The 25,072-nt window shown below is 45.7% G+C and overlaps 1 long non-coding RNA gene across 1 annotated transcript; it reads right to left on the bottom strand.

Moving 5' to 3' along the window:
* Positions 1–612: 612 nt before the first annotated feature.
* On the bottom strand, positions 613–24,330 carry LOC120393060. The gene is made up of 3 exons (XR_005591889.1): positions 24,245–24,330; positions 19,928–20,098; positions 613–748 (listed from the first exon to the last, which is right to left on the bottom strand). It is a non-coding gene; the product is annotated as an uncharacterized LOC120393060 (long non-coding RNA).
* Positions 24,331–25,072: the final 742 nt, after the last annotated feature.

Genomic DNA, 25,072 nt, shown 5'->3' with positions numbered 1-25,072 from the left:
CTGATGTTCTGGGGAGAGAATGGGGGTCCCTGGATTAGGGGTTTGTGGCTCTAACCCCAAACCTCCAATTATAGACAGCAGCTGCAGTAAAAGGTAGCTGATTTTGACATTCACTTTGCTGTTGCTTTTGGGGCAGATTTTCAAAAGAGCTCACCATCCAATGTGGAAGGCTTCAAAATTTGTGCAGAAAAGTGTCACAAGTTTTAAAGTTAATATATAAAGAAGTCAAAGTCATTAAAGTTATATGTAAAATGGGCTGTTAATGGAAGGGTAAGAGAGTGCTCTCTCTCTCTCTTTTTTTTAAAGCCCAATATTAAAGGATTGGTTTAAAAAAATTGAAATATTTTCCCAGCTGTCTACTGTGGGCCCACCTTTGCTTAATATTTCCATTTTCCAAACAGGGCAAGCTGGGTGCATGTTGTGAGCCATTGACAATGGTACTGGAGAGACATTGAACTCTCAGCTCTTCTTTATACCTACAGGGGGCAGACACCAGACACCAGCTATAGCTCCTGTAAAGTGCTTTACATAGAGGTCACTTGAAAATACACAGAGGACACCAAATAGTACTTACCCTAGTATCTGTAATTTGCACTTTGGATGTTTCAGTCCCTCACACAGCAGCTGAACTCCATCATCTCCCAGAGAAAAATTATAACTGAGGCCCAGCTCTGTCAGGCTCTGTCTGGTGCTGAGAACAGCGGAGAGATCCCCACAGCAAGTGCCTGTGAGACCACAAAATCTCAACCTGCAGGAGAGACAAATGCAGGGCAGATACATCAGAGAGTGAACAAGGCTCATTACAGCAATTGGCAGGTGGCCCCACCCAGCATCTCCTTTCCCTGACCAATCAGAATGGGGAATGAGCCAGAATCCAGCCCTAGACTCTGTCCTAAGCCCCATCCCTTGACCAATGAGAACCAGGTTTGAGTGTGACATCCTATATTAGCCCCACTGCTTGCACTATAAAGATGGAGAGAGGGAGAGGGAGAGGGGTGTTTCTAGGAAGGCTCTAGGAGAGGGTTAGCAGGAGGAAAATGGGGAAGATGGAGGCAGAAGTTTAGAGGGTGGTAAAAAGGTCAGAAGAGAGGTTAATTGGAGGGTAAAAACAGACACTACAAAACAATGAGGAAAAAAGAGTCAGAGAGAAAAGGAGAGAAGAAAACTTTCAAGCAGAGAAAAACTAAAAATAGTAAAGGGTTGACCTAGTGGAACTCTGTTACATTATTTTATATCAAGTTTGATGCCAAAATGTTGCAGTAAAATACGCACTCATGGCATGTGGCCAACCCCAAAAGTTCCAAAATCATGAGTCAAGCTCCAAAAAAATCACACTATTAGCTTAAAATTCATGGGATTTTTTTTACAAATACATTTTTGGTTCTTTTTCTTTGTCTTCTGGTTTTTGAGACTGGTTTTCAGGCTCTCTCTGCAACCACAAGGGCTAGAAACTTAGCTTTCATTTTTAAAAAGCGAGGGGCTCACTTATTCACATTATTCCAGGAGCTGTGACTTTAAGAAAAAACATCAAATATAAAAATTTGTGATAAAGTCATATGATGGCAACAATATTATATGTAAGCAGAGTCAGGATGAGCTCTACCCTGACATCTGGTGGTGAATTCTGGTGAGTTGTGCAAAAGAACTTCAGGGGCTGATCTTGTTTGCATAGGCACACCCACCCCGCCTAACATGAGCCCACAGCTGCCCAAATGGTCACTTTAGCTGCTGTGGGATCCCCAGTTTCTCTGTTATTGGGGCAGGAAGAATAAACTGTTGTTACCCTGACTATATGAATCAATGACAGTGGAACTATTTTATGACAAAGGGACTGACCATCAACTAAGTAGCATTCGCTAGACAAGGGACATGGGTTCCAAAACAGTGAATTGAGAGAGAGCGAGAGAGGGGGGCCTGGGCAACCCCAACCCTCTGCTCAAGGGTAAGTAGTCTCATAGCCATCCAAGGCTGTGATCAAGTGTCTTGATGTTTTTCGTCTTTTGGACTTCAGATGAAAACCTTGTCTGTGTCTCTTGGACCTTGAAGTAAAAATATCATCTAAATTATATAAGAGCTAATTTTGATTTTATTAGAAATCTGGTTACAAGCTGCTGAGCTGAATTCACTTTGGGCACAGAGGTTCCCCTACTACAAGCTGAAGTCACTGAAGAGCTAAAATTACTGAGTGTTGTTGGGAGGAGGGGCTGAAAATATATTGCTGAGTGGCTGATGGCGCAGAGCAGTTTGCAGGACACCTGGTGGAGTGGAGTGTCGAGTGGAGCATTTCATGGGACAGGTGGAGCGGCTGGTGGGATGGCTGGTGGACCGGAGCGGCTGGTGGAACGGCTTGCGGTGAAGGCTGCAACAGAACCCCACGGAAAGGCGGGGCAGTCAGCCTCAGATCATGTAAGGTGCCCCTTAACACCCCCTGCACCTCCCCATTCCCACCCAGGCTGGGAGGTAAAACTCTGCAGATAAATTTTTGAACTCTGGGGCTGCACTGACCAGGGACAGAGACTTTTGGGGTGTGGGACTTTGGGTGATTTTTCGGGTTGCTGGACTTAAGACCCTCAGGGGAAAAGAACACTGCCAAACTTACTTGAGGGTGGGTCTGTTGCTCATGGTTTGTGTTATGAATCCTGTTTGTGGTGTTTCCCCAACATAATGCCGCATTGTTTCCCTCCTTTATTAAAAGGATTTTTCTACACTCAGACTCTGTGCTTGTGAGAGGGGAAGTATTGCCTCTTAGAGGCACCCGGGGGGTGGTGTGTAATTGTCCCAGGTCACTGGGTGGGGGCTCAAGCCAGTTTTGCACTATGTTATTGAAACGGAACCCCTGGATACTGAACCAGGCCCTTGTTGCTGCCAACTCAGATGGGCAGAAGGGTTACATATATATCAGACAACATGACTCCATAGGACAATGGGGTCTCTGTAGCTTGGTTAGGAATGGTAGGTGGGTATGGGAGTCATCTGTCCGGAGATTAGAGGAATAACCTGATTTTTGTTTACCTCAAAATCTTTATTGTAAAATAATGGGTTTTCAGTCCTCCTTTAATTGCAAATCTGAATGCAAACTTAATTATAGAATTGCTAGCACTGCCTCCACAAGTTTTTCCCCAGTGTTGATGCTAGGTTTTAGAATACTTCATGCTTGCAGCTACCTGAAATAATCATATATATTTAAGGGTCCTGTGGTTTTGATGCACATCTGTTTTCGCAGTACATTACCGGATGCACTAGCAAATTATCCTAGCACAGAAGTCCAGATGAACACCAGATGTCAAGATGTCTGGGTGGCGGTGGCTAGTTCATGCCACTGATCACTGCTGCCTGTGCTACCACAGCTACGCTACTATTTTTAGTGCACTAGCAAAGATCAGAGCTAGCATGAATGTGTGTATGTGAGCTCCCAGCTCCAACTGCAGACAAAGCCTAAGACTTCTAGGGCAGAGAGCTACTTATCAATGAATAGATACTAGGGGTAGTGATGAGGGGTCCAAGCACAGTGTCTGATTTGAGGAACTGTGTCTGGGAAATTCAGGAAGCTGACTACCCAGGGCCCGGAGTTACCCAAGCAAAAATGCAAAGGCCATGAAGAGCTGTGGGGAGGCGAATTCCTGCAACCCCCCTCATGGATACATACTTGGAACAGCTAGCTCATGCCACTGCTCGCGCTACCGTAGCTACATCACTATATTTAGCACGCTGGGTCGATGAGAGCTAGTGCAAGTGTGTCTAGTCACTCTGGGAATCGCACTCCCAGCTCTGAGTGCAGACGTAGCCTTCATGTGGGCAAAAGACTGTGGGAGTCTCTCATGAATATGAGACTTTCCCACCCCAATCCAAGATTTACATGGAAGACACACAAGAAATACAAGCCAGCCTCTGGAAAGCATTACTCTAGGCACCAGCCACCAATCCAGTGCAACTGAGTTTCAGCCACAGCACACAAAATTACTACAGACACAGGCACACCTCAGGATCAAAGCTCGTGTTGATTAAAGCAAGGTTAGTGGCTTAAAAGATGTTTATCAGCTTCAATTAGATCCTTATAATAAATATATATATATAATAATTAATAATAATCCCTGACCTGGTCTGCATCCCCAGAGCCTGGCTATCTGACACTGCAGCCTGGGACCTGGATCATTTCATGCCTTCCAGCTGACACTGTGCCCTACAGACCCAGACTAGGCAGTTCCCGGGGCAGAGACCCAATTTTATTGCCACCCAGCTTCAAATGCAAAAGAAGCTCCTTTGTAACAAAATCCTTTGAGTGCATCTACTTAATCTGAGAGACTAATGACAAGCGCAATAAGACATCCCAATAGCACAGATCTATTACCTACAGAGAGCTCAAGTTTTCTGGAGGAGTTGAGAGAGACATTGACTGACATGGTGATGCAGTTCCTGAGGCTCCTCATTCTTGGAGGCTTAACAATTCACACTGACAATACACCTGATCCAATGCACAAAACTTTCTATTTGCCCTGTTCTCCTTTGGATTATCACAGACACAGCCGGTCACATCCTGACCTTTATAATGAACGTGGATCACTCCTCGATGCCAGTCAGATTACCACCTCCAAAAGAGAAAGAACATAAGAACAGCCATACTGGGTCAGAGCAAATCTCCATCTAGCCCAGTAGCCTGTCTTCCAACAGTGGCCAATGCCAGGTGCCCCAGAGGGAATGAACAGAACAGGTAATCATCTAGTGATCCAACCCTTGTCACCCATTCCCATCTAATAGCCATTGATGGACCTGTTCTCCATGAATTTATCTAGTTATTTTTTTTAACTCTGTTCTAGTCTCAGTCTTCACAACATTCTCTGGCAAAGAGTTCCACAAGTTGACTGTGCGTTGTGTGAAAAAATACTTCCTTGTGTTTGTTTTTAATCTTCTGCCTATTAATTAATTAATTAATTTCCAGGCAAGAAGGTCTTATCATCATGATCCATCCTAGAGAACTCATTGATTCAGTTAGACTCACAAAGCACTGATGCCCTAGCCCAGCAGCCAAGGACTAGAAGAACCAGTGAGACATCACAGTCACTGACTGACCACAGCCATGAATACTTTGGTTCTGAAGCACTTCCTTCCCATATGGCCCTCACAGAGCTTTGTGGTTTCTTCTTCCTGTGACAGATGATACAAGAAGGCAAGAAAACCCAAGTGCCAGTGTTGAGAACACTCAAGAAGATACAACAAAGTATCTGAACAACAAAGTTTTCTTTGCCTGCTCCTTGGCCATGGAGAAGACCAAGAGATCCTCATTCTTCTCTTCCGTAGCAACCACCAAGTCTTCATCTATGCAGTTGGACTATGCAGTTCAGACTATGGGGGTGTGAATTGCAACAGCACAGCATTCTGGTGCATGCAGCTCCCCAATGTGGATGGTCCTAGTGCAAACTAAGAGGTACCTAGCTTGTGTTAACATAGTCCTCTTCAAACAGGACTATGTTAGCGCGAACTAGGTACCTTTTTGTTTGCACCTGGGGGAGTTACAACACAGAAGTTTGGTGCATGCTACACTTCACACCCCTGTGGTCTGAACTGCAGGGCTGTGTAGACAAGTCCCAAGTCACACCCCACTGAACTATTTTGGATTGTCAATAACATTGCTAACCTAGGCCTGGTCTACACTAGGACTTTAATTCGAATTTAGCAGCGTTAATTCGAACTAACCGCTCAACCGTCCACACCAGGAAGCCATTTAATTCGAACTAGAGGGCTCTTTAGTTCGAATTTGGTACTCCACCCCGGCAGGTGGAGTAACGCTAAATTCGACATGGCTAGCTCGAATTAGGCTAGGTGTGGATGCAAATCGAACTTAGTAGCTCCAGGAGCTATCCCACAGTGCACCACTCTGTTGACGCTCTGGACAGCAGTCCGAGCTTTGATTCTCTGACCAGCCACACAGGAAATGACCCAGGAAAATTTGAATTCATTTTCCTGTCTGGGCACTTTGAATCTGACGTCCTGGCTGGACATCGGGGCGAGCTCCGCAGCACCTGCAATGCTGCAGAGCTCTCCAGCAGAGGAGTTCTTTAGGAAGTGCGGGGCCCGATTCAAACAGTTTCGACTGGGCCCCGGCAGGGATGACTAAAAAAAACACGTAAAAAAACCACATGGGGCTTGTACTCATCGGGTGGTGCTCCTAGTCTTCGGCGGCGGGTCCTTCACTCACTCTGGGTCTTCGGCGGCACTGAAGGACCCGCCGCCGAAGTGCTGCCAAAGACCCGGAGCGAGTGAAGGACCCGCCGCCGAAGACCTGGAGCGCCGCCGGGTGAGTAAAAATTAAAAAGGAGCCTCTAGCCAGGGAAGGGATTCTCGGCCACTTGCCCCCTACTTCCCCGGCGGCCCTGCCACTGGGTGCGGGGCCCTCTTAGGCGCGGGGCCCGATTCGGGGGAATTGGTGGAATTGGCCTAAAGCCGGCCCTGGACAGAGGATACAGCCGTGATGCAACGCAGCACCGCGTGAAAATCAAGGACCCCAGACAAGGCTACCAAAAAATCAAAGCGGCAAACGGACGCTACGGAGCCTGCAACCACTGCCCCACCAGTGACCGTGGACTCTGACTATGGGACAGTGTCGATGGACAGTTCCTCGGCGATGTTCACGGACGGGGAAGATGAGGAAGGGTTTGTGGAGGACGAGGCAGGCGACAGCGCTTACAACGCTGGTTTCCCCGACAGCCAGGATCTCTTCATCACCGTCACGGAGATCCCCTACCAACCCTCCCCGGCCGTTAACCCGGACCCTGAATCAGCGGAAGGAGCTGTCGGTAAGTGCTTTAAACATGTAAACTTTTATTCTTAATATAACAGGAATCTGAAGTATGTGAAAAGGAGGTCTCTCTATATATGGGGATAGAACAGAAATCCTCCTGGGAGATCTCCACGAAGCTCTCCTGGAGGTATAAAAAGCCTCCGCAGGAGGTTCCTGGGGAGAGCTGCCTTATTGGGTGCTCCGTGGTAGCACAGTTTTCCGCGCCAGGATTTCATGAGGTACTCAGGGAGCACTGCCTCCACGAGCACGGCTGCATAGGGCCCTGGTTCGTGCGAGCTATCACGCAGCATGCGCTCTATATCTCCTTCAGTGACCCTCCTCAGGGTGATCTCACTCAGAGACTCCTGCATCTAATTAGGGTAATTACTGTAATGTTACGCCTGGTCCAAAGTATTTTTAAAAAATCTACGAACACACGGCATAGCACAGACTCAGCACGCAGCTGCGTGACGAGCGTAACGGAAAGCCAAAGAATATAATGGACGCTCATGGAGGGAGGGGGGAATGAGGACGCAAGGTATCCCACAGTTCCTGCTGTCTCCGAAAAGTATTTGCATTCTTGGATGAGCTCCAAATGCTTCTAGGGTCAAACACAGTGTCTGCGGTGGGTCAGGGCATAGTTCAGCAATTTGCGCACACACCACACCCACCACCAGAAGTGAAAATAATCCTCTGTTGAGTCTTTTACATGTCACCCTATCTTTACTGAATGCTGCAGATAGACGCGATGGTGCAGCACTCAACACCAACATCCTTGCTCCCCCCACGCTATGGATGGCTGATGGTACAAAATGATGGAAATCCGTCCTCATCATCAGCCTCTTGGCACATGGGGCAGTGCAAAAGGGCTGGTAACCATGCCGACTAGTATCAGTAAGGTCGATCAAGGGCGCCTGTCCCTAATTTTTGATGGCTGATGGTACAATATGGCTGGTAACCGTCCTCATCATTGCAACAGGGGGCTGAGCTCCATCAGCCCCCCCCCCTTCATTGTAAATAAAAGATTCAATTGCCCCTGGACTAGCAGAGGGATGATGGGCTCCTTCATCCACACTCCTTAATGTCCTGCCTGGACTATCATTGCAGCTGGAGGCTTCCTTCCAGTCATTTCTCACAAACAAGTCACTGTGTCTTATTCCTGCATTATTTATTACTTCATCACAGAAGTGGGGGGACAATGGTATGGTAGCCCAGGAAGGCCGGGGTAAGAACGGAATGAACAGGTGGTGTTGTTGCAGGAGCACCCCCTGTGAATAGCATACAGCTCATAATTTATGCAGGATCGGACACAGAGCAGCTGTGCTCTCTGGTTCTATGATACAGTGGTTCTCTAGTACACTTGCCCATAATCTAGGCAGGACTGATTCTATTTTTAGATACCAAAAAGGAGGGATTGACTCAGGGAGTCATTCCCAGTTTTTGCTTTTGCGCCCCTGGCTGCTCGGCCAGGGGCACTTATGACAGCAGCAAATGGTGCAGTGCAAAAGGACAGGTAACCATGCCCATCTTATTACCATCTTATTACCAATTTATGGTATGGTTGATGGTACAATATGGCTGGTAACCATCTCTGCTGTCATGCAAAAGCAAACTCATGCTGCTGTGTAGCGCTGCTGGCCCGCCTCTGTCAGCGGCATCTAGTACACATACGGGGACATACACAAAAGGCAAAACAGTGTCCATGGTTGCCACGCTATGGCGTATGCCAGGGCAATTCTGGGAAAACGGGCTTGAAATGATTGTCTGCCATTGCTTTCCCGGAGGAAGGAATGACTGGCGACATTTACCCAGAATCCACCACGAAAATGATTTGTGCCCCAGCAGGCACAGGGGTGTCGAAGAAAAACTCAGTTCTCACTTTTTGTTTGGGTGCAGCAAAATCAAATTCTTTATTATTTCTCCAGTAATTACCATGGAGGGAGAGAGTGCCATAGGACACAGGGTCCTGGACAGGTCTCTCAACTGGTAAACAATCACAGCAAGCCTTTATACCTTTTACAGACAATTTCTAACAATAATACAGACAGTAAAAAGCAACAACTACATTTTGTTTATACATAGCAAAAAGGCTTATCTTATTTGTCTCAATCCTAAGAAAAGCAAGCCTGCATTTTGGTTAGTGATTGCAAGGTCAAAATAACTTTGTACACAGTTCCTGTCCTGTCGCCTCGCACTATCTTTGCTCCTACAAGTCTTACGTCATTAAGGTTACAGTATGGCCTGACTCTTGCTAACTAACATTCATTAAGATCTCTTCAAATCCTTGTTAATTATTTACTGGCTTCCACACTCCCCCCTTTTGTACTTCTAGTACAACAAACAATTTCAAATCTCAATTCGCATGAAACCAGGGACTTCAAATTCTACAGCAAACATGTCAACCGTCAGGGGACGTAATGACAATGCATAATTAGCATAAACATGAAAGGTATTGCTATTCTTATGTTATTTACAACAACAACAACAACAATATAATCCTAAATTAACTAACAACACTACAAATAATAACAATCCTATAGGAATAACATAATGGGACTATTGTACAATCGTGAACACAAAGCACAAAACATCATACCTAGTACATAAAGTAAACACTCTATAAGCTGTATGAAAGGCATTCCTTCCATCTTGATATATATTCTAAAGCATGGGAATTTGCCCTTGCAATTCAGAGATTCTTTGAACCTTTGGTAACAATGAAAGCAAATTTTGAAACTGATCAGGCACCATTCTAATCCAATCAAAATATACCTGAAATCTAAGAGCTACATGTAACATTCTATCTGCAGGCCAGGAAATGATAGGATTGCCTGCAGCAGTGGTAAGATCAATATGTATATCCTGTATAGTGGTGGCATTAACGCACACACAGCTATCATTAGCTTGAAAAAAAATGGGTGTCCCGTCAGGGTAGTTCCTTGACCTCCACCCTCTCAACAAATATTGTCATAAACAGTGACAACTTCCCCTAGCTTCAGTTTATAGATACACTGAGCTGTGGTGGTTCTAACGGCCAAAATGTCCATTGACTCTCTATTCTTATCCAAAATGTCAGGTGTCATTCTAGGGGTACTGTCTAGAAATCAGTTGGAGATACCAGGTGGTCTAATTTCCCCAGAGGTCTTGGTAAACAATTCAGTTCCACAGGCATCCTCCCCATGGACCCAGCAGGATTCGGTATGTGGGAGCCCACACCCACCCTAACCGGTCCATATGCTTGGAAGGAGCACTGTGAATGTCCACACTTCCATCCAGAAAGTGTCCAAGTATGTCTTCATGACCACAGATCAGATGGTACTCCTGACGTGTCTGGAAGGGCAGTGGGCCAAGTCTAGTCCAGATCCCACTGCAATGCCTTCCCAGCCTCAGTGATATTCAATACCATCTCTGTCAGTAACTTCTGGGTCATAGAACTAAGGGTGGAAATGACATGTAACTCAGCAACTCCAGCCTGTACTGAAGATAGCTGAGCTTCAAAAATAAGACTAGTGGCCTTTTCTAGTTGCCCCAATTTCTTATCATGTTCTTGGCCTGGAAGAGTAGTCCAAATGGCTACTACACTATTGGCTCCAGCCCACAGGGATCTGGTCAATTCCCTTTTTGTCCAGAGGAAATAATCCAGGCCTTTTTGTTATGCTAATCTAATGGTAGCCCCTTGTGAGCAATCTGGGTATGTAGAAAACTGGATAAGGGCAATGTCAGGTAAAATCCAATTAGGGAGGGCAATACATATTGAAGGATTTATCCAGAACACAGGGCGCAGCCTGTAGAATAAACCCCAAAATCCAATTAATACCACAGTCCCAAGCATGGGTCCCACAAAGTTCTTCCTGCCAGTATGTAATTCTTTGTTTCTTCACCAGGGTCAGTTCTCAGTGTCCTTTTCAGTCAGGAATTCCTGGATTTTGGCAATGTCAGTGGAATGAGTGCTTCTTCTTCTTTCCCAAAACAATCAAGGTTTAGCATCCTACAGGGGAGAGGTTTCTAGCACATATCACCCTGTAATAGCTGTGCTTTTTTCTAGAAGTCTAAAGGCACAGTCGGTCTGTCAGTGGACAAGGGAGCTTTTTTCCCTGCTGTCCAGAAGCACAGTAGAACTAGAAGAAAGAATAGGCTAATCATCAATAGGAAAATTCTTCTGATGTGGAGGGGTCTTTTTTTGCAGTGAGAATCCTGGGTCCAAGCAGTCAGTCTGTGGCACTTCACAGCGGTATAGTCAGCAGGACTTGGAAAGGGCCTTTCCAGCATGGAGCCAAGGCAGTCTTTTGCTGATGGATCTTTAGGTAGACCCAGGCTCCTGGTTCCAACGAGTGGCAAGGTTGCACAGGATCCTTTGGTAGTGCTTCCATCACCTGTGTATAAAAAGACTTAACACATTTCATTAGTGCCTGACAATATTTAAGCATTATGTTATCCAGCAAATGAATGTCCATCTGAGCTGGGGTTAGTGGGGGTGCAGTTGGTAGTCAGCATTGGGTGTCCTGTCAAATTTCATGAGGGCTGAGTCCAGTCGTTCGATTGGGAATGGTTCTCATACACATCAGTGCCAAAAGAAGGGCATCCGGCCACCTTAAGTTCGTTTCAGCACAAATCTGGGCCAGTTTATTCTTTAAAATCCCGTTCTGGCGTTCCACTGTCCCAACTGTGGGTGGTGAGGGCAGTGAGTTGCACATAACTCCTTTACAATCTGTCCAGTAAAAATGAATTCCACGATCACTGTTGATACCCACAGGGATGGCAAAACGTGGCACAAAATCTTTAAGCAAAATGTCATAACAGTCCTGACACCTGCTTTCCTGCAGGGAAAAGCTTTAACCCAATTGGTAAATACATCAACTAAAACAAATACATATCCATAACCACAACATGTAGACATCTAAATAAAATCAATCTGAATATCTACAAAAGGTCCCCAAGGAGGAGAGTGGGCTGGCCGCTGCACACCAATCTCGTGTAATTGCAGCAACCATTCCCCCCCCCCCTTTCCCTTGGTAGGCAGCCAAGCGGTGTCCTTGACTGGGGCCAGCGCATGTTAGCCATTCTCTTTTTTCTCCCTTCTTTGCGTTTTTTTTTCTTTTTTTTTTTCGTTAACATACAAAGAAAACTGTTACCCTTTACTCATACACCTTCTTTTATACCATGAACACATAAACATTACTGTTATACAGTACATTAGTCTTATTAATCAAGTATGCCACATAAATAACCACATAAGTATGTCACTAAACTAACCTTATTACAGAACTTTGGAAGAACAAGCCAGGACAAGCACACCCACTTTGAGAAGTTCACTTAATATAACTTCTAGTCCAATAGCTATCCACCATCCCCAGCCCTCTGGCTAAAAGTCTGAGGTAGCCAGAAGGATCCCTCGTACAATATGGGGAGTGGGTTAACTTTTCATGTCCTTGCTTCCAAAGACTGTCAGTATGATTTTAACAACAATTCTCAATTAAAAGATTTGGCCAATGTAGTTTCTTTCTCTTACTGAAGAAAATGTATTAGACTTTAGTATATCATATTTTTCTGATATAACTAAACACTTTGTATTCTAAGTTGAACAAAACAAGTATCTGCATTGCAATGCAACATTTTCGCTTGATGTCAAATCAGACCATCTCATGAAAATATTAAACACAACAATTCTGGCCCAAACACGACAAGACAGAACATAGAACACACAACATAATTTTTTACTGTGCCAGTAAATCAAGGTACATTGAATGCTGTGTAGCTGGCATTAATGTTCTTTGATTATCTGAAAGACAAAAACAGAGGTCCACCCCTTCGGGGCAGTTAAATACTTAAAATATACAAATACCCTTGTTGATTCTAGGCAAAACAGAGGAATTACCCCATATTTTCTCGTATGTGCTTCTTAGACAGCCCTGGTTCAGCGGCCTCTACCTTATCAGTTAGTTAATTTGCATTAACACAGATGCTCTCTGGCTTGCTTTTTTTTTTTTTTTTTTTTTTTACTGTTAACTCCTGCTTTTAAACACTGAAAGAATACCATCCCCACGTATAGTGCCTGTAGGGCCTAATATAATTTCATTACATAGCACTGTATACATTCTTCAACTGATTTAACAAAATCGTTCATAGCCAAATGAGTGCAATCTAATAATTTCTTTGCCTGAATTCATTCACAAACACATCAAAGACACCAAAAACTGTTCTCGTTAGCTTTTTCACAAAGTTCAAGTGCTGTTCCCCCCAGCAAACACAGAGTCAATTTTTCATTTTCCCTTAAAAATCAATTGCTTTTTTCCTTCCAACAGCCACTTTACCAATGCAAATCACCATTCCAAATATCCTTCTGAGTATTTGAAATCTTCATGCTTATATTCACTTACTCCTTCTTTCCACTACACCCTCAAAAGTTTCCAACCTGTTTTCCAAACACTCTGTCTGTTGCCCTCCCGCTTGGGCCCGATCCTTTTTTCCTCACTGAATCGTCCCGTCCATGGACACTAGCTTGTTCCACAACCAGTTCTTAGCTAGGAGGGTGGGCTTCACAACTAGCTCCCACCCTTCTGGTCTCGTCCCCAAAACATTCTTACTCACAAGACTACCTGAATCCTTCCTAGTAAGGCTTGCCACCTGGGCAAAAATACATGGCCATTCACTTAACACATAATCCAAACCCCTTTGGGGTCTACCCAGAGACCCACCCATTTGTCTGCTGACACTTAAACAGAAAAGAAAATTACACAGAAAGTAAAGAAAATTACAGTCTAAGCCAAACTTTTCTACTTCTATTATATTGTCCGCTACGGGGGGGGGGGGGGGGGCGGGACGGTAAAATTTCAGGACAACCCCAGAGCTTCATCGCACACATGGCTTCCACCCTGAGGAATTACGAACGAGAAGTTCAGTTCCGCTCACACACCTAACGCCCAAATGAACAGAGCAGAAAAACATCAGTAACCGGTTAAACAAAACAGAGCCAAAGCTAAATAGTGCACCAAAACCAAATAGTGTTTCTTATTCTATTAAAGCTCACCTATAATCATGCTATTCTTAACACAAAACACCAACAGTACCAAACAAAGCAAACATAAACTAACAAGGGTAAAACAGATAGATGGTGTAAATTCTACAGTGCCCCCCATTCTTAATTGCTCACCAAACTGTGACAAATTCCTGTTACTAATTATCCCTTATGTCAGGTGATCAAACTGACATTGCATATAATCAAATTTTAAAGCTTCATTAAAAATAATAAAACAACAATGGAGAGTGTTGGGAATGCTCCCACATCACTCAGGAAAAATATGAATGCCCCAAGCCTTAAGCCACTTTAATACTTACACATATCCAGACTGGCATGTCTGTGTATAATGTTCAGAGAAGGGAAATAGGTGGACGGGAGATTATCCTGTATACAGCTTGTCCAGCATTTCCAACATGCTTCCACTCTTGGGATGGCTGTTCTTTTACACCCTGGAATCTCCTGCGGCGTCTCTTTCAGAGATTCCAGTTCAGGTCAGCTGCCTGTCCGGCTTCAGGGTTGCAAAAACTGTTGGATCTCACTGAACCGTTAAGCTTTGCAAATGCAATCTCAGTTTTGTAACTTATACTGCTTTTTGGTTTGCCTTTTTTTATTTTCCACAACCAGCTGGGGCTGAAGCAGTTTTACTTAGCACTTAGCATAGTCCGCACTAATTCATGACCTTGAACACAAAACAACTTCTCCTTTATCTCAGGGCTAAGCCGAATTTCAAATTAACCCGTTCCTAGACAAATTGCTCACACTGTGACAGAGGTTTTTCTCTGTGATTAAAGCTCCACTGAGATATATGATCTTATCTAGATTGAAGGTACCTTCTAATGGGCATTGTTTAAATGAATTTTCACGCGTATACAGATTCCAATCATTTAAATACCTGCAGGTTTTAGGACCATAATGTACGTACATGTAATATGCTGGGGCACCCTTAAGGGGTAAGGTGGAATATTTAGACTGTCCCTTACCCATTTTCCACTCACACAGGAGAGACTCACAAGGAAAGGGGAGGGAAGATGGGTTCACACACTCCTAGACCCAGGCAGCTTCCTCGCCGGACTATGCCAGGCTGAGTCAGCCCACCGTGGGTCGGATCTCCTAAAGATCCACTAGTTACCGGGCTAGCCCGGTAACAGCCACTCACACTGGTGTACACACACACACACCAAGGCCTCCTTTTCTTCCTTTTTCTTTTTCTTTTTAACCTTTTTTCAACCTTTTTATCTTTTTTTTTTTTTTTTTAAACCATGATGCATCTTTACCTGGTCCGGACCAATACCATGAGGCGGTATGACAACCCCTCTTGAGGCGGTAAAAACCCCTCAGCACCGGTGCATTCTAATGCATTTACCTATGCATTACCTTATGCATTACCTTATGCATTTCTTAGGCCAACTCAGCAGTTCCCAGTACTGCTATAAACTAACCTTATTGGGGCCTCTCCCAATACCACTTTGCATCTGATCCTGCTGCACAGTCAATAAGTTCAGATGGCGTGAGCCCAACAGAGAGACAGACGTCCTCAGGGACAGTCCTCCTCCGATACCCCAATAGAGATTTCAAAAGGTCTCATACCTCTCATGTGGCGCCATGGGGTTCAAAGGGGAATGATCCGTAGTAGTTGTCTGTGGGTCCGTGGGCGTTGCCATCCCGGACGAGCCCCCAAATTGTCGAAGAAAAACTCAGTTCTCACTTTTTGTTTGGGTGCAGCAAAATCAAATTCTTTATTATTTCTCCAGTAATTACCATGGAGGGAGAGAGTGCCATAGGACACAGGGTCCTGGACAGGTCTCTCAACTGGTAAACAATCACAGCAAGCCTTTATACCTTTTACAGACAATTTCTAACAATAATACAGACAGTAAAAAGCAACAACTACATTTTGTTTATACATAGCAAAAAGGCTTATCTTATTTGTCTCAATCCTAAGAAAAGCAAGCCTGCATTTTGGTTAGTGATTGCAAGGTCAAAATAACTTTGTACACAGTTCCTATCCTGTCGCCTCGCACTATCTTTGCTCCTACAAGTCTTACGTCATTAAGGTTACAGTATGGCCTGACTCTTGCTAACTAACATTCATTAAGATCTCTTCAAATCCTTGTTAATTATTTACTGGCTTCCACAGGGGTCTCAACCCAGAATTCACAGAGACAGCCTAGACTCAGTTAATTGTTCGCCAAAATGTATCTTTGCAAGGAATTCACTCCCTGTTTCCCATCTCACAGCTTCCACTGTCTCCAGACCTGCCACAGCATCCCCCTCGCAGAGGCTGGCAAAGATTAGGCGGCGAAAGAAAAAGACAAGGGACAAGATGTTCGAGGAACGTATGGGCTGCTACCTAGCAGAGGCGGACCAGCAGAGCCAGTGTAGGGAGACCGTCTCTCTGTGCCAGCGCTCACACAGCGAACGGGTGGAGAGGTGGCGTGAGGAAGACAAGCAGGCGACTGAAACGCTGCTTGGACTAGTGAGGGAGCAAACGGACATGCTCAGGCGCCTTGTGGATGTTCTGCGGGACCGCAGGAGGACAGAGACACCCTGCAGTGTATCTGCAACCGCACTCCCCTGCCACAAAGTCCCATACCCCCCTCAACGAAAGTAATCAGGAGAAGGGGCGGCCGGGGACGTGAATACTGTCACTGCACCACAGCACAGTGCTCAAGTACCCAAAAGCTCTCATACCTTTGCCGAAGTCCTTCACTTCCACACTCACAGTAGTCCCAATCCCAGTCCCATCCCCTAACTGTGTACTTAATTAATAAAAATGCTTTGCTGTTAATTACTGTTTCCGTTATGTTTTTTCAAAGAAGACTGTGTTTGAATGGGGGGCGTGGGGAAGGGGGTGTTTAATTGCATAGGACAGTCACCTTTCCCAGGGTACAGACACGGGGGCAGGATCAGCAGCGGGTCACACACACGGTGCAGTCAGTAGGCACCCTGGTCGGTTTTTGGAGGTGGTTTCCAGGATCTGTGTGGGTGGGGGAGATGTGACTTTGCAGCGGGGGAGGGCGGTTACAGATCTTATACAGCGGTCCTTGTCCTGGACCGCTGAGTCACGCAGCTGAGGAATCTGTATCCGTCCTCCTCCACCACAAGGTCACATATCCGCCCGCACTCAGAATTCCATAAAGAGGAATGGCAGGCTCCATTGAAAGAAGCATTCCGGCACTGCAGACCGCTCTAGGAGCAGGAGCCTGTCATTCCTTGAGTTTAGAGGCGGTCTTTACATCACCGCACACCCTACCCAGCACAGCCTGCGTCCCAGGTTCAACCCTTTCACGAAAAGTCATGAATAAAGAAACCTTTGTTAAGTAATAATGGGACATGTATTTTATTTTTACACGTGTGCTGGAAGTGGGGTAACGGGTGAACGGGTATGTAACCGAAGAGGAGAGTCAACAGTAACTGGGTAAAGAAACAGGGGCAGGTTCAGCTTCTCTGTAAAGAAACTGAACAGTCACAGGTCACGCTGCTCGCTGCTCGCTGGTATTTGAAGAGTTCCTTGTCGCTGTCCCAGGCGCCTGTATAGGGCTTCATGAGCAAGTGCATTAGCGGGCAGGCTAGGTCCCCGAGGATGACTATAGGCATCTGCACATCCACAACAGTTATTTCGTGGTCTGGGAAGAAACTACCTTCCTGCAGGCGTCTGAGCAGCACACAGTTCCTGAAAACACACGCATCATGAACCTTGCCCGGCCACCCGACGTTGATGTTTGTAAAACGTCCCCTATGGTCCCCCAGTGCTTGCAGCACCATTGAAAAGTGGCCCAATTTCTCAGCAGCTGACTGTGGAAGAGGTGGACGATAAAGTGCGAGGAGGAGAAAACGGCGATGATCGCAGCGGGCTCCATGCTTGCAGTGCTGTGGCGTCCGCGCTGTCACTGACCAGAAAAGTGCATGAACAGATTGCCCGCAGGCGCTTTCAAGGAGGGAGGGAGGGAGGTTGTGATTGACGGTTCAATGACGACACTTACCCAAAACCACCGTCGACACATTTCTCCCCCCAGCAGGCATTGGGGGCTCTACCCAGCATTCCAATGGGCAGCGGGGACTGCGGGAACTGTGGGATAGCTTCCCACAGTGCACCACTTCCAAAGTCGACGCTGGCCCCGTGAATGTGGACTCAGAAATTCGAATTAGTGTATTTAGTATGGATACACAAATTCGACTTCATAAGGTCGAATCCACAAATTCGAACTAAGTTGATTCGAAATAGTCTTGTAGTGTAGACAAGGCCCTAGATGCCTCCTAGCTCCAGAGCCCAGCACCATTCGGCGTGAGGAACTGTACCCACTTCACAGAGAAGATCTTCCACATCCAGGATGGCCTCTATGGCCATCAGGGACAACACAAAACCCTCCTCAGAATAGTGTTCATTCACAAAACAGGAATCCTAGATATGCTAGAGGAAATCTGAGCCTCTGTCTATGACTCCAATCCTTGATCTCTGTGACTAGTGCATGGCAGCAAGAGCCTAGGGGGGAGCGGGGCCTGGGGCAGATGTAACGAATCCATCACTTCCGGGACTGACCCGTCACTTCTGGGACTGATTGTGCTGGCCAATTCCACTGGCCCACAGGGCTCCCCAAAGTGCAGGGCCCGGAGCGGTCTCCCCGATTCACTGTACCTTAGGAATGGCTCTGAGCAAAAGCATCTAGAACCTCTACTAACAAATACTGTCATCGTCTGCTTTTGAGGACAGAAATCTGCTCCCCCAACCTGTAGAATGCAGTAACCTGGCCAGGACGTAAGAATCCATTGCTTGATATAACCAGCCTTACAAGTTTCAAAGAGAAACTTCTGAGCTTAAGTTCATCTGCAAATTTGACACCATCAGCTCAGGATTAAACAAAGATTGTGAATGGCTTGCCAACTACAAAACCAGTTTCTCCTCTCTTGGTTTTCACACCTCAGCTGCTAGAAGAGGGCCTCATCCTCCCTGATTGAACTAACCTCGTTATCTCTAGCCTGCTTCTTGCTTGCTTATATATACCTGCCCCTGGAAATTTCCACTGCATGCATCCGACGAAGTGGGTATTCACCCACGAAAGCTCATGCTCCCAAATGTCTGTTAGTCTATAAGGTGCCACAAGACTCTTTGCTGCTTTTACAGATCCAGACTAACACGGCTACCCCTCCGAAGCCTTACAAGTGAATGCCCAGTATCATTAGGTCTCCTATTTCTGAGCAATCTAGTCAAGCAGTTACTGAACATTTGCATCCAACTTCACTTGTCCATTGGCAATATCCAGCTGGGTTTTAAGCCTAGACACAGAACAGACATGGCATGTCAAGGCTGATGGAGAACCTCCTCCTGTCCACAGGCGAGAGGATTTTTGAAGCTTTTTACTGTCAGGGTCTGCAGAATGGGGACAAAGCCTACTCTTGTTGGAGCCAACAGTTAAATTTGGAGATGGGGTGGAGGAGCACCTTAGTATCGGGATGTTGTGTGCAGCAAAAACTGCTTTCAACAGGCTGAACGATGACGGGAGGACATGGGATGGAGAACTGAGAAGATTCAATGGCAGCCTGGGTGTAGGTGAGGGGATATGAGGAACTATAAATCAACAGTGAGGTCACAAGCCTGAATGGTGGGGGAGGATCAGGGATGGAGGGAGGAGCAGGAGGGGATCAAGGCAGCAGGAACTGACTTAAATGAATCTTATATTATTTTGTCTCCAGTTGGCTCAATGGGGTGGGAGGTGAATTCCCTCAGTTCTATAAGTGCTTTGAGATCCTCAGCTAGACGGTGCTCTAAGAGGGCATGTTATTTGGCTTCAGGAATAGAGACTGTTCCTGTCCCTCCCACCACCTACCCTACAGAGCAGGGGAGAGGAATGAGAAGTGGATGCGGGGGTGACTGCAGAGAAGGAGAAATTGTTCATAGAGGGATCAGAGCTGTCCTGGTTTGCAGGTGGTGATTTTCCTTCACTGCAAGGGTCCTCCTGGGTAGTGCCTCCTTCTTGCTCTCACATGTTTGAGGGTGGGGAGAAAGTGTCCCCAACTGAGGCATTAATAGGAGAGACTCAGATTTTAACCTCACCACATACCTGCAGGAAGTTTATTGTACCCCATCCACGCCTCCTGCCAAGGTCTTTACATAAAGGAAACTGGTCAATACTTACACTAGTCTCTGCAGTTTGCAGTTTGGCTGTTTCAGTCCTTCACACAGCAGCTGCACTCCCAGAGCTCCCAGTTGATTACCACTCAGGTCCAGATCTGTTAGCAGCTGGTTGGTGTTGAGAGCAGAAGAGAGCTCCCCACAACAAGCAGCTGAGACTTCACAAGCCTTCAATCTGCAGGAGATAGATGCACAGATTAGAGAATGAGCACATCTGACTATCCAGTCCTCTCCTCTCAATTGAAATTCCAGCATGGAAAGCCAAGAAGCATTTACCATAGTCCCCATGACCCTTAATCTAAGGATTTGCAACATATCAATAAACAAATGCATAGAGACTGGTGAGGAAAATGAAGAATAATGGAATTGTATAGGAAGCCAGTTGTAAATTATAGTTTCTCTTTCTTGTAGACTAAAAGTCTCAGTGCTTTAGAAAGAAATATCACCCAGATCAAGGAGACTATGACCAAAATAGACAAACTGAAGATACATTATCCTCTTGTATCAACCTAGCTGCATTTACACCAGTGGTTGAATTTTTAACTTATTTTTATTTTTATTGACTTTTCCACACCTATGAGCCTTGTAGCTATGTTGACCTAAATTTTAAGTGTAGATCAGGCCTTAAACATGATGGATAGATACTGAGGGCTTGTCTATACAAGGACATTGACCAGAATAGCTCCCTGTGGGACACACTCTTCCAGAATCAAAGTCTCTTTTCCTTTAAAACAATTACTCTGCTTTACCAGCTATTGGGATTCTCATCTGTTGCAAGCTGCAGAGTTGTCCATTAACATCCTGGGGATCTCAGAGGCATAAAGGTGGTTTAAATCCACTTAGCTCCACCCTCCCTCTGGAATGTGAGATCTTTGTTGCACCTCTTAAAAGCTCAGCAATGAATCTTAACCTTGGTGTTGGTAGCAGTGGGATTGTAAAAGAAAAGTTTACACTGGGGTCCTTCTACGGGCATCTGTTATGTCCATTAGACTGTGTTCCACAAGTGTGTGTTCAGCTAAGCTGAAGGTTAGGGTAGAGCATGGCTGCATTTTCAAGGGGCTGGTGAATCCCGAAATGCGGCTGTGAAACTGTTCTCGGTGAGCTTGGAGGGCCAGGGAAGTGCCTAGCTTCTATTTGCAGAAGCTGGGAATGGGCAACAGGGAATAGATCACTTGATGACCTGTTCTGTTCATTCCTTCTGAAGCACCTGGCAATGGCCACGGTTGGAAGACAGGATACTGGGCTAGATGGAGCTTTGGCCTAACTCAGCACTGCCGTTCTTATGTTCTTATGTGGTGTAGCTGTGAGGAACCCCAAATGTGGGCCTAGTGTAGAGAAAGGAGCTCTACACATCTATCAGCAGCATAGTAGGCTCAGAGAGGTGTGAAGTGGCCCATTCATCTCAATGAGACATTCTCAGCTGAATGAGAACACGGCATGGAGATGAAAACAGCCTGAAACAATAGCTCCGAGAGGTGTGAACTGCTCCATTCATCTCAGTGGGAATTCTCATTGCCCACTCCATCAGGTATTTAGCATTATGGTTTACTCATGGGAGGCAGGAAGAGGGGCTCAGACCCCCAGAAGTTTCATACATAAGTAACATAGACTGGGGTCTGGCCTATAGGCTGATTTAGTGTCCGACAGACAAAAGGAAGTTTCCGGCCCTCATGGCAACAGAGATCACCAATGTGAGCCAAGTTTGTAACAGATACATTGAAGTCAGCCTGAGTCTGCAGAGAGCCTGAAGCAATCACTCAGGAATGGGAACTCTCCTGTCCCCCAGTAATCTGACTGTACTATCAACTTTATTGCTCGCCAGTGAGATTTCAGTGCCAACATCAACTACTGAATCAATTATCATTGTAGCGGGTAGAATTAGGGGATTAGGGGATGGGAGCGAAGCCTGCTGGGTTGGGAACTGGAAGTTGCTGCAGGGAAGGAAATACAGAGAACACACAGGAGACAGCAGAAGAGAAAGCAGAGAGGGGAGGATAGAGAAGGAAGAGAAACCAAAGGCAGAAAAGCAATGGGCTTAAAGGTGAGCAGATTTTTCCACTGATGATGAATGCAATAATAAAGCACTAATCAAACAATAAATAGTAACAAAACATTTAGTTACTACATAAAGGCCATATTCTCAGCTGGATCTCTGTCATGAGGGGGGCATTCCACTGTGCATCACAGAGAAAATATAGTATTTATAGCCTGACCTATGGACTATAGGTAACCATAGAATTCAACACTCTTCAAGTGAGTTTGACACCCCGGCCTTACATGCTGGAGCATCTATGTACCTTTCTCATGAACACTCTGCGGGGCTTACAGCCAGTCCTGCCTCCCTAATGAATCTTAAGACTGTGGCCACCTTCTCTAAGACTATGACATGGTTATCAAGTGGCATATTGGTTACTGAAAAATTAGGCCCATCAATTGCTGGAATGTCACAGGTACCTGACGTAACCCAGAGAGCCTCGTCTATTATTAGAACAGCTACTGCAGTGGCTATTGTGACAATAGTGACTAAATGCTTTTCTATTACCCAGAGGGGCTGTGTGTCAAAGGTCTTTCTACAAACTCCTGCCTTCCCTCTGCTGAGAATAGATTCACCTCCTACTGTGAGTACCACACAGGCCAGACACACCTCAGCCAGACAGGAGCTGAAAACAGTGAATGTTACAGTTCACACGCTGAGATGGCTACTCAAAAGGTGCACAAGGGGCGGGGAGACCACAGGAAGCCTTGTTTATAGGTTGGGCGTAATAATAGCTGCCTTTTATTCGATGTAAAAAATTAATTGAGCTACTTTATAGAATAGACTGCTGAAGCCAATACAGGCCTCTGTTTTGGCTTCACACAGGCCATGTGCATGGCTGGAGCAGGAGCTTACCATGTGGCACAAGGGGGTTCCATGACGATCTGATAAACCCAGGGCAGTGGGTTGATTTTGTCTGTGTACAAGAAAAGAACAGACAGAAATACCACAGAGCGAGAGACAGAAGGGCAGAACAAGGCACCCGAAGAAGCACTGGAGATGTTTCCCTAAGAAAAAGCCCAGAGAGAGCTTGTGGCATCTCTGTGTTGCTGAAAGAGGCGTGAGCTTTGAGCAAAGAAACTACTTCCTGTTTGATTCTTCCTGTGTCTGAGGAAATGGGACTGTGTGCAGTCTTCATAAACAAAACTGAATCAAAGATCAAAGATACCTGGATCCATCACCAATTTCTCCTTCTAGCAAACAATACACAGGACCCCAAATTTTGGCTAAATGCTCAAGTCAAAAAGGGATGACACCTCCCTCTCCTTGTGTCTTGTGCTGAGCCCCCCCCATAAACACAGTCTCCTTCTTCTTTCCCTACGTTAGGGGCAGAAGACTCACTAAAGGATGCAGGGAAGAGCAGAAAGGAGCCATGATAAAATACACCTGTATGTAATGGCCAGCAGAGGTGACTGGGTAAAACAAAAGAACATGCTGTACCTCCTGAAGGGGGGTTAGCTGCAGGCAAATTCCCCTCCCTTGGCACATGAAGGAGTTATAGGAAAAATTCTTCCTTCCTGAGACAGAATCCCTCCCACAGTTCCCCTGAGACGCACATCGTTCTCAGCGTGGGAATGTGTCTATAAGGGACGACTGGGAGATATAGGGTCATCAGGCTCCTGGGGCCTCTTGTGCTTTTATTAGTTGTAAATCAAAACAAGTGTAAAATTATTTTAAAAATAATTAAAATGATGATAAAGCGGGGCTTTTATCAAAGCGATTAAGATTCTGCAATAGTTTTAAATGCCAGGGACACATTAGGAATCATTTATATATGATGATTTATCCTTCAGATTCAGGGGGATTGGAACTACTGCTCCAATATGTGCCCATCTTTATTGATAAATTCCATTTACTGAATGTGACAGGCTAGCAGACTGTTGGGAGCCACTGAGACACCAGGGGCTGGAGGGACACTCAGTGTTCAGCCTCTTCGGGTATGTCTACATTGCAGCGAGTCCCAGGGCCTGGATTAACTGATTTGGGCTTCCAGGGCTTGTGCTACAGAGCTAAAAATAGCAGCGTAGATGTTCCTGCTTGGTCTGGAATCCTGCTTAGGGGGTGGATCTTAGAGCTCATGCTCCAGCCTGAGCAGGAACACCTATGCTATTATTTTTAGTCCTGTAGTATAAATCTGGATCAGTTGATCTGGGATCTGAGACTTCACTGCTGTGGGTCTTTTTTGCAATGTAGACACCCCCTTCATGTACCTGCAGGGAGCCAACATCTTACACCATCCTCACACTCCATGGATTCCTTTACAGAAAAAAAAGGGTAAATACTCACCCCAGTTTCTGCAGTTTGCAGTTTGCATGCCTCAGTCCCTCACACAGCAGCTTCACTCCTGATTCTCCCAGGCTGTTTCCTGCCAGGCGCAACTCAGCCAAGGTCTGTTTGGTACCAAGAATAGAGGAGAGATCCTCACAGCAAGCAGCTGTCAAATGGCAATCAGAAAACCTGCAAGAGACAGGTAAGCAGAGAGGAAAATGAGACCTTCTGTCTGTCCAGTCCCTGCTGTGGGTTTCTAGAAAGATTCTTTTATTTGGGAGTGGGAGTGGGGAGGGGGAAATCACAGAGCTGTAGTAATGGATGTTGGGGATCACATGATCATGTGTGGATTTCAATCCATGTGCATCTGTAGATCTCATTGATCCTGTATTCCACATATGAGTGTTTTCTATCTCTGAGCAGAAACACTTGGGCATCTGATAATAAGAAAAGACAGGGGTGGGGAGGGGAATTTCACTGGGAATTAATGCTCCTGCTGCTGCACTGGAAGGTCTATTATAGTTTTGTGGATGGGAGGAGCCTTTTCTTCTCTCTTGCTGCATCTTTTCAATTGAGGGCTCAGCAAATAAGACACCATCTATGGTAGACTTAAACATTCAGGATTCAGGGATGGTTCCACTTTACCAAGTCTCAAGTCCCACCCCTCTCTTGATCATACAGTAGAAAAGGCTGGAATTTCCCTAGAGAGCCCAGTCTCAGAGGGCACTAGACAGAGTGAGGTCTCTCTTTGCCACATACCTGAACAAGAACCTACCAGCCTTCTGCTGATAGCCTGAAGAATAGATAATGTTAGCAAGGGGGGCTCTCTCTACCTCCGGGAGAAGA

This window comes from Mauremys reevesii, unplaced genomic scaffold (assembly GCF_016161935.1).
Source record: "Mauremys reevesii isolate NIE-2019 unplaced genomic scaffold, ASM1616193v1 Contig140, whole genome shotgun sequence".
NCBI classification, from domain to species: domain Eukaryota; kingdom Metazoa; phylum Chordata; order Testudines; family Geoemydidae; genus Mauremys; species Mauremys reevesii.
Note: the sequence above shows the minus strand (reverse complement) of the source record. Positions and strands in the feature narration are given on the sequence as shown.